The sequence below is a fragment of the Convolutriloba macropyga genome, unplaced genomic scaffold (genome assembly GCF_964194025.1).
Source record: "Convolutriloba macropyga unplaced genomic scaffold, txConMacr16.3 SCAFFOLD_528, whole genome shotgun sequence".
Lineage (NCBI taxonomy): Eukaryota > Metazoa > Xenacoelomorpha > Acoela > Convolutidae > Convolutriloba > Convolutriloba macropyga.
In genome coordinates this window covers 62635-71407 of record NW_027452861.1, presented here as the reverse complement: position 1 = coordinate 71407, position 8773 = coordinate 62635, and positions in this window count along the sequence as shown.

Sequence of the window (8773 nt, the reverse complement as noted above, 5' to 3'; positions counted from 1 at the left end):
TTAGGGTTAAGCCGGTATTAGTAGATTTTTGATACCGATTTTTCCTTCATCGTTTACGTCTGTGTTCATACTTAAGAACAAGAGGTTTCAATTACCGTGGAGTGTCTCCACAGTGAATTGTAAATTTTTGTGAGCAGATTTTGCTCACTCAAGGTTTTCTAGAGGGTTCTTCATAACGTAGCACACTATATCAACTATATATTTTTTGAATAATTTTAATTCCTGTGGGTCCTCGGTTGTACCATTTTTTTCATAATAGGAACAGATCCAAAAAAATTTTCAGCCTCTTTTTATCCTACGTGTCACTAATGTTTTGACATTTTGCATGAAACTTGTTTTTAAATGGTTTGCACTCGACTTTTTTCCTTCGAAAGCTAACGTGTCGTTTAAGATCTATGCACATTCCCCTCATTTCAGGAGTTTTGTTTTTTCTTTCTTCAATTGGTTTCTGCAAAAGTTTTTCAAAAGATTTCATCCACAAACTTGCCAAATTTACCGCCAGCAAATTACCCATGGCTAAACCGTGCGATTGTTTGCGCACTTTAAGTGAACATTCATTACGGATAGTCTCAATAGGCTCTTCATAGCTGACGTCGGAAACTCAGGAACCTCCTGATTGGATTACAGTTTTTCGAAAGGAGTTTCAATTGCCTCATCAACCAGTTCATTGGTGTAAAAAATCATTTAATGTCAAGAGATACTATTAGCTTATCTTCATCCATAATGCTCTGACATCTTTCGAGTAAGTATTTGCACCTGGTAACCTCTGGAAAAAAGAGACAGGAATTTAGTGAGGTTTTTGTAACTGCTACCGGGTTTTGACAAAACGGGACGGCGCGGAGTACAGTTTGAGTTCTTTACCAAGTCCGTTAAGCCTGGCTGGTTTCAATCCAGTTGTCTTGAGCCTGTGTTAATATTTTTTCACTTATTTCTTTGTCTCTCAGTTCTGATGGTTAGATCGTCACTCTCCATTCCAAGCCTCAAACTAAATTGTAATAAGGATTTCATTTAGTTATAAGAATAATTAAAAAATTCACGCTCTTCATTAAAAGGTACAGCTAATGGTACAGCTCTTTATCAAATGGTACAGCCATGTTGTTGTGATAAAAATATTGACTAGTTTGAGATAATTTATGCCTAATACCCGAGGTCAGCAATTAGATTTTGTGAATGATGGAAAAATAGCAACGTTGTGCTGTGTGCAGGAAAAGTTAAGCGAACAGTGGACTTGTTGTAATCTTTGTATAAATGATTTCATGCAACATGTTAACTTGTTGTGGCGTCTCAAAGGAAAAGTTCAATATTATTCAACAAATTTAGAGCGTTCTATGGTGTTGCGAATCATGTATCTCTCTTGCACATGATAAGTTGAGGTTACTTTAACCGGAAGAAATGATTATGGATGAAATCAATGCTAAATTACAATCAGTTAGCGAATTACCAAATGTTGTTATGGCAGCCGCAACTAAATTCATTAATGAAATACAAAAAACAGCAGTCATGACATTCCCTTAGGAATTTTTGGACTATTTGCACAGTGCTTACCTGACACATTAGTTGGAAATTTTTTTGAACGATTACAGAGTGATAAAGAATATGCTCAGAAAAAAATCTGAAATTTATCTTAGATGAAGATGTTACAATAGATGATGTTTATAGAATTGATTGCTACAACAAAAAAACAAGAGATTGAGGAATTTTATTGTCAAATTTTATTTTATTTTAAGAATGCGTGGCAGTACCAAGCACTGCTCCGATCAAGCTACAACTTTAAAGATTATCCGCAAACAAATTTTATATCGAAACAGCTGTCGGAGACAGAACGCACGCTGGAGACAGTTTGCCTTATCACTGAATCAAACCTTCTGAAAAAAAGACACAGAAGAGGGATATATTCAAAATCAATTTCATGATCTTGGTCAGACGGACTGCTTAAAGTCAGTTGCTTGAGCATTCCTCCTGTCAACGAATTTGACTACAAAACATTAATAAACTTTTTTGATTGCCAGATCTTTGCAGAAATCAATCAATTTTATCACCTAAAGATTGATATCAATGATAAAATATGCTAAAATTCTGTATCAACAAGACCTGGTTGAATAAAGACATCGATAACTTTATCTATTAACAATTTAGTCTTTTATCGCTATGATCGTGACGTATCCAGTAGTGGAAACTCTGGTGATGGCATTGCCTGGTAATGTCGTAACTCGGTCACTTGTGAGCAAATCACGCCTCAAAATGCCCTTAGAAATCCTTTAGACTAAACCTAGTACGAAAGCAGGAAACTCAAATTTAGCAGTTATTTAATCTCCTTCTGATGCCAATTATGCGTCAATTTTAGCCAACTATGTCAACGATACCATTAAAAAGTTCAACTTGGAGCTTGATTTCGATTGTGTAAATGTGTGTGGTGATTTCAATCTTTTTAATTTATCTCTCATTTCAAATGGCAGCGGATTGCACATCATTGATAACGGGCCTACAAGAGGTCACAATATCTTGTATTATTAAACTGTTCTGATCCCTCCTTTTTTTATTACACTTGAGACATTATCACAACGTTGAACACTAATCCTAAAGTTATAATATTGGTTAAAAGAACGGCAAGAATAACCGTATTGTTCGGTACTTCAGGGATCAGCGAGTGATTTAAAAGATTGTTGTTTTGCTTAAATCAGTTGATGATCAAATGCAGTTCTTGAAGAGTTGCGGTTTGAGTTGCTGAGTTCCAGTTCTGCTGCCCGTTTCGCTGAGTTAAAAATCGACACTCTAAAAATTCTTCTGTCATTCCGGTGTTCAAACTGCTTTTGAAAAAGAGAACTGCTTTCATTCTCAAGAAGCCATTTGCTGATGCGGAACTGGTCGCTAGTTACATCAGATCAATTATCTTCCACAACGCGCGTGATAAAAGAGGTGGTAGGCGTTTATGGCATCAATTTTACAGCGATCTGGTTAAAATTGATCAGAATAACAAAGAGCACATCAAGTTCGCTGCTGATAGACTAAATGACTTTCATTCTGGAGTTTTAACGTCGGGCAAAGCTCCTAAAATTTCCGAATTCGGTGAGGCTGAATTTCACAAGAATCAAGTCAAACCACATTATGTTCAATTTATCTCAAACGAATATCCCGCTCTGCCTCTGGGCCTGACCAATTGCCCCCTTTTGCTCTTTCAAAGAGAACAGTTTAGGTTTGGCTGCACCAACAGCCCACCTTTTCAATCTTTGTTTAGTTGGCATTATCTATCCAGATTCTTGGAAAACTGCATGTCTACGCCATGTGCTAAAACGCAATGATGTAAAGCAACCTAAAAAATATGCCCAATATCCTTAACGTCTATTTTATCTTTGTTATTTGAATAAATTCTCTTTGCCAAATATGTTTTTCGCTCATACAATGAAAAACTTACTGAGCAACGATTTGGTTTTCATAAAATGGGCTGCACGTTTAAGGCCTTGCTGAAAATTTCGATTGATATAAGGAAATACGAGCCTGACTTCGATTATTTATCGCTTGATCTTAATGCACATGTCCAATGCATTTAATACTGCTTACCGGTCCTCGATTATTAGCAGTTTGGCAAAATTTGAACCTCCATTAGATATTCACATTATCAACGTCTTTAAAAATTTTCTGGCTGATCGACAACTCTTTACAATATTCAAAAGCGTTAAATCGAGCTCTCGACTAGCCCTAGTCGAGAGCTCGATTTAACGCTTTTGAATATTGTAAAGAGTTGTCGATCAGCCAGAAAACTTTTAAAGACGTTGATATTGTGAATGTCTAATGGAGGTTCAAATTTTGCCAAACTGCTGATAATCGAGGAGTCAAACTGCCAACTTAGGAGTCCCCCAAGACATGGCTTCAGTTCTACCCATGTTCAACGTATCAAATTGGCAAACAATAGAGGATGTTGTGACATTCAGATATGAGTGTCAATTCACGGCCTATGCTGACGACAATACACCTAAAACTCTCGGCTTAGTAAGCAGTCAATATAGTGCCGATCAAGTGGTGATTTATCTCTGTGATGCGTTTTCAAAAATATAACTCTTGCTCAACAAATTTTAAATGAAATAAACTAATCGGGTTTACCAAGAAAGGAGATGCGTCCCAATCATAAGAAATTGAAAGCGTTACTGAAATCAAATTTCTCGGTGCTGGTTTCGATGAGAAGCTAGCTCTAATATCGTTTCGCTATTACATACAACAGCGAATTACGACTAAACAACAACAACGAAGCAGCGAATTACGACTCGTATTTATCTTTTACTCCTAAAAGGACTAGGATATTCCAGTATTGAACGTTGGTTTTTCTATCAAAGTCTAGTTACAAGTGTCATGACTTATTGTTGTAGTGTTTGGGGGCGGTGCTTCCATTTATCTCATGAACGAATCGAACTGTTGTCAGAAAAAGGCAGAATTTTCATTATTGAGGATCTCAAACCTATCAGGCAAGTTATCAATGAGAGTGATCAACGCATTTTTGACGAATTTGTGGACATTGGTACAGCCCATTCACTACTCATTGCTCCTAAACGGTCCTATTTCGGTTGTAACCTGCGACAAAAATGTCCGTCGGTATGGAAAGCAAAACCCCCATTGAACTTTCATTTTTTCATACCAGGTTCCTCAAAAAAACATAATTTGTCTATTAATATGCTATAAAACGTGAATGTCAAATCGTATATTAATAAAAAGCTATTTCTTTCTTTCTAGTTTTTGATCTTGAACTTCCCCTCTATCCATTGGTGTCTCACGTACTCTTTTTGCGAACCCTGTTACCGACAATTTAATTTCACTGTAACTCACAAACTAATCTATGGAAAAATTGCTTGATTGATGTTGTCATTCTTTTGCGTTTGGTTTTCGTTGCTGTCATCGATAGTTTTGCCTATAATTTGTGATTCTCTGCACTCAAAATAAAAAACAAAATCGAAAAGGCTTGATATAGAAAGACTTTTTTGTTCAAGAGCTGGCTGTTGGTCTTCGTTTTATCGCCGATTCAGTTTGAAATTTTCTTGGATCCATCGAGATAAATTTCTGGTTAGAGTCGAATAATGACTCATTCGGCTAATTTCTTGGTTTTTTGGTTTTCATCCCCAAGTGAGCGTACAATACTTTTACTTTTAAATGTTTATCCTTGGTGCAAGTTCATTGTCGCATGCAATTCGATCTTTAATTGAGTCGTTTTGCCCACAAAAAGAAAAGAATATCAAAAGCTCGTCGGGGAAAAATCACTTCGCGACCATAAAATCACTACGAGCAAATAACTCTTGGTTCTCAGTTTATCATTTGATACAGCTTGAGAACTCATCTTGTGCTACTTCGGACCGGTTTGAGTACCTGGGCCTTAGTATCACGTGCTGAGTTTATAGGCAGAAATATTGTGGGGCAAAATGTCTCCCAACTCCGAAGGGAAATGCAAAACATGTAAAAGTCAAATCAAATTAGGAGAAGCTGTATACAACTATATCTCTTGTGCATTGAAGATGCACATGGAATGTGCTGGATTGGAGGAGAACGCCATAAAGGTGCTCTCAGTCTGATGATTAATGTTTTACTCCTGTGTAACGAATGAGTGAATAAAAGGAAGAAAGAGCAAATCATCCAAATTTGCACAAAAGGGAACGTGGAAGGAAAAATTGACGACATGCTCAACGAAAGCCTGAAAAAGATGGAGAATTCCCTAATTAAACTGATCGATCAGAAAATCGAAGCTGCTCTTGCAGGCAGCGATGCGAAGACTGAAAAATCCATGAAGAAAAGCCTTGAAGAGAAGATAGTTAAGAAAGTTGTGAATGTGCAGAAAACGTCTGATGAGCAGAAGGGGGTTCATCACAATATCTTGAAAGCCTTCGGAATTCAAGGAATTTCAGAAGGCCTGGAAAAGACAAAAAATGAGAACTTGATTTCACTAAATGAGAACATAAAAGATATATTTGATACAATTGAAGTCAACACGACGGTTGAAAACGTGAGAAGATTTGAAAGGTTTGATAAAGAACGCTCGAAGCCAAGAAGCGTTCCAGTAACGGTTTCCAACTGTTGGGACACACGGAGGATTTTAGCTAAGGCTAGAGAAAATTGGAAACTACTTTCTGGCCGCAGTTTTTATGTACTTCCATCACTAACTAAGGTAGAATCCAAAAAGAGAATGTGTGTCTTAAGAAGAGACGTGAGATGATAGAGAACGGAACATCTGCAACCGAACTCAAAATTAGAAACTTTGAACTGCTTCACAACGGTACGAATATCGATTTAGAAGAACCATCCGATTGACTAGAAAATTTGAATCTGATATTAGTAAATGCTCGTAGTCTTTTGAATTTTGATAGACGAACTAAAATTGCAAATGCTGTGATGACCTGTAGATACCCCATTGTCATCGTTAGGGAAATTGGTGGAATGAAGACGTAGAAGACTCAGAACTTATATTTCCTGGGTATATCTTACTCAGATGTGAAAAAGCTGTCAAAAAACCAGAGCATCATCCGTGCAAACCGAATCAGTGACGATTTCCCGGATGGATGTATTCTCACTATCGTTGATAAAAAACTGAAGAAATATCTTGTATGTGTCATCTACAATCTTCCACTAGGTAGCGCCTATAGATACACTTTAGCTGACTTTGAACAGGTACTCAGATTTATTGAAGAATTCAAGTCATGCGCATGTTTGATTTGCGGAGACTTCAACCTACCAAAGGTCAACTGGAGCCTATACTACTGTGCAGATGAGTACGAGCAATCGGTGATTGAAATGTTTGAAAGACATAACTTTCACCAAATAAAGGACTTTAGTACTTTTGGAAAGAACACACTAGATCTTGCATTTGAACGGAAAGTGGAAAAAACGACTGCCAAGATTGATCTTGTCTTCAGACAACTGTTTGACGTTTAAGATCACGAACCGATATTATGTCGATTAAAGAACACAAAGAAGAAGGCAAAACCCTGGTCTCTAATTATTTCAGCTTTTGCAACGCCGATTACGATGCGATCCGGCGAGAAATGACCTTGTTTTCTTTCGAGGATACATGCTTCACTAACATCGATCACATGGTTGAAGAGTTTTATAATTACCTTAAATCCTTAATAGAGAAACATTATCCCAAACGTACTCAACATTGACAGCTTGTGCCTCCCTGGTTTTCTAGGGAGACCTCTCATACTATGAAGATGCTGAGCACTGCTCGGCGAGCCCAACGCAAGAAACCAAACAGCTTAGTGCTATCGGAAATAGTTTTGAGACTAAAAATATGTTACTGGAACTTGCAGAAGAAGATAGGTGTCAGTATCAACAAAAACTTGTGACCACTCGTGATACGACAGTGATCTTCAAGCACATAAAGAACCTTAGAAAAACAGTAACTCTACCCAAAAAAACTTTATCTAGAGGAAGAGACTGCCGATTCCACTCAACAGAAAGTAGACCTGCTAAATAGGTATTTTCAGTCTGTATTTTCTGAGAAGACCGAAGACACGGTAGCCGATAACCTTCCGGACCCAACCCTAATGAATTTTGATGTCAGCTCGAAAAGAATAAGAGCAATCTTAACAAACTTTGATGTCTCAAAAACTCGAGGTCCAGATAACATTCCAGCCTGTTTCTTGAAGCAAATGGCTGAACTGCTCAGTCTATTCTTGAGCGCAGTCTTTAGGAACATCAAAAAATTAGGAAAAATCCCGAACTGTTGGAAAATTGGTGCTGTGTCGCCCATCTATAAAAAAGGCTGCAGAGCAAGTGTCAAAAATTACAGACCAATGACATTGCTGTCTATAATTTCGAAAGTACTCGAAAGATGTATGCATGATCCGATAAAAAAGCAGTTCTCGGATCATTTAACAACCAGTCAACATGGATTTGTGAAAAAACAATCCGTGTGTCAAACATGCTCTGTTTCTTGAACGACGTTCAAGTTGCTTTGGGAGGAAACCCAAATTCGGTGCATTCCTTATACACCGACTTCTCAAAAGCATTCGATTAGGTCCCGCATGCTGAATTGTTGACCAAAGTAAGGAGAATTGGAGTGGGCGGGTGTGTACTTAGTCTTCTCAAGGACTATTTATGTAACCGTAAACAGTTCGTAGGATGTAATGGTGTCAGGTCGGACCTTCTACAAGTATCAAGTGGTGTTCCGCAGGGGTCCATTTTTGGCCCCTTACTCTTCTGCATCTTCATAAAAGTATGCGGATGACGCAAAGTTCTTCTTTATTGACAAAAGTAACCAAGAAATTCAAAAAGAAAAAAGGAAGTTGACAAAATCTCACTTTGGGTATCCAGGAACAGAAGGGCACTTGCTGCTGAAAAATGTTGTTATATAGCATTTAAGCGACAGTCCCTCAGCGTTACGATGAACAACACTACATTAGAGGAATCCACAAAGGTGACTGACTTAGGAGTGCAGCTTACAGGTACCCTTAAAGCGGCAGAGCACCTCGAGTCTAGGCTTGCGAAAGCTAATCGAACTTTTGGTTTTCTGAATGGAAATTTATCGAAGAATATGGAAACGAGAGTGAAAATTTGTGCTTACAAATCCCTAATTCTACCCTTGATACTTTTGCTTCAAGAACTTGGCACCCATCGCGTGGAAGTATGAGACTAATGGAATGCTTTCAAAAACGTGCGTTGAAGTGGATAACGGGCTATAGGAATATGTCGTACTTTGAAAACATGGTATCCCTAAGATTACTTCCGCTTCCTCTGTTTTTGCAACTCAATGATTTACTTCTATTGTCTAAACTGTACCATGATAAAGAAAACGCAC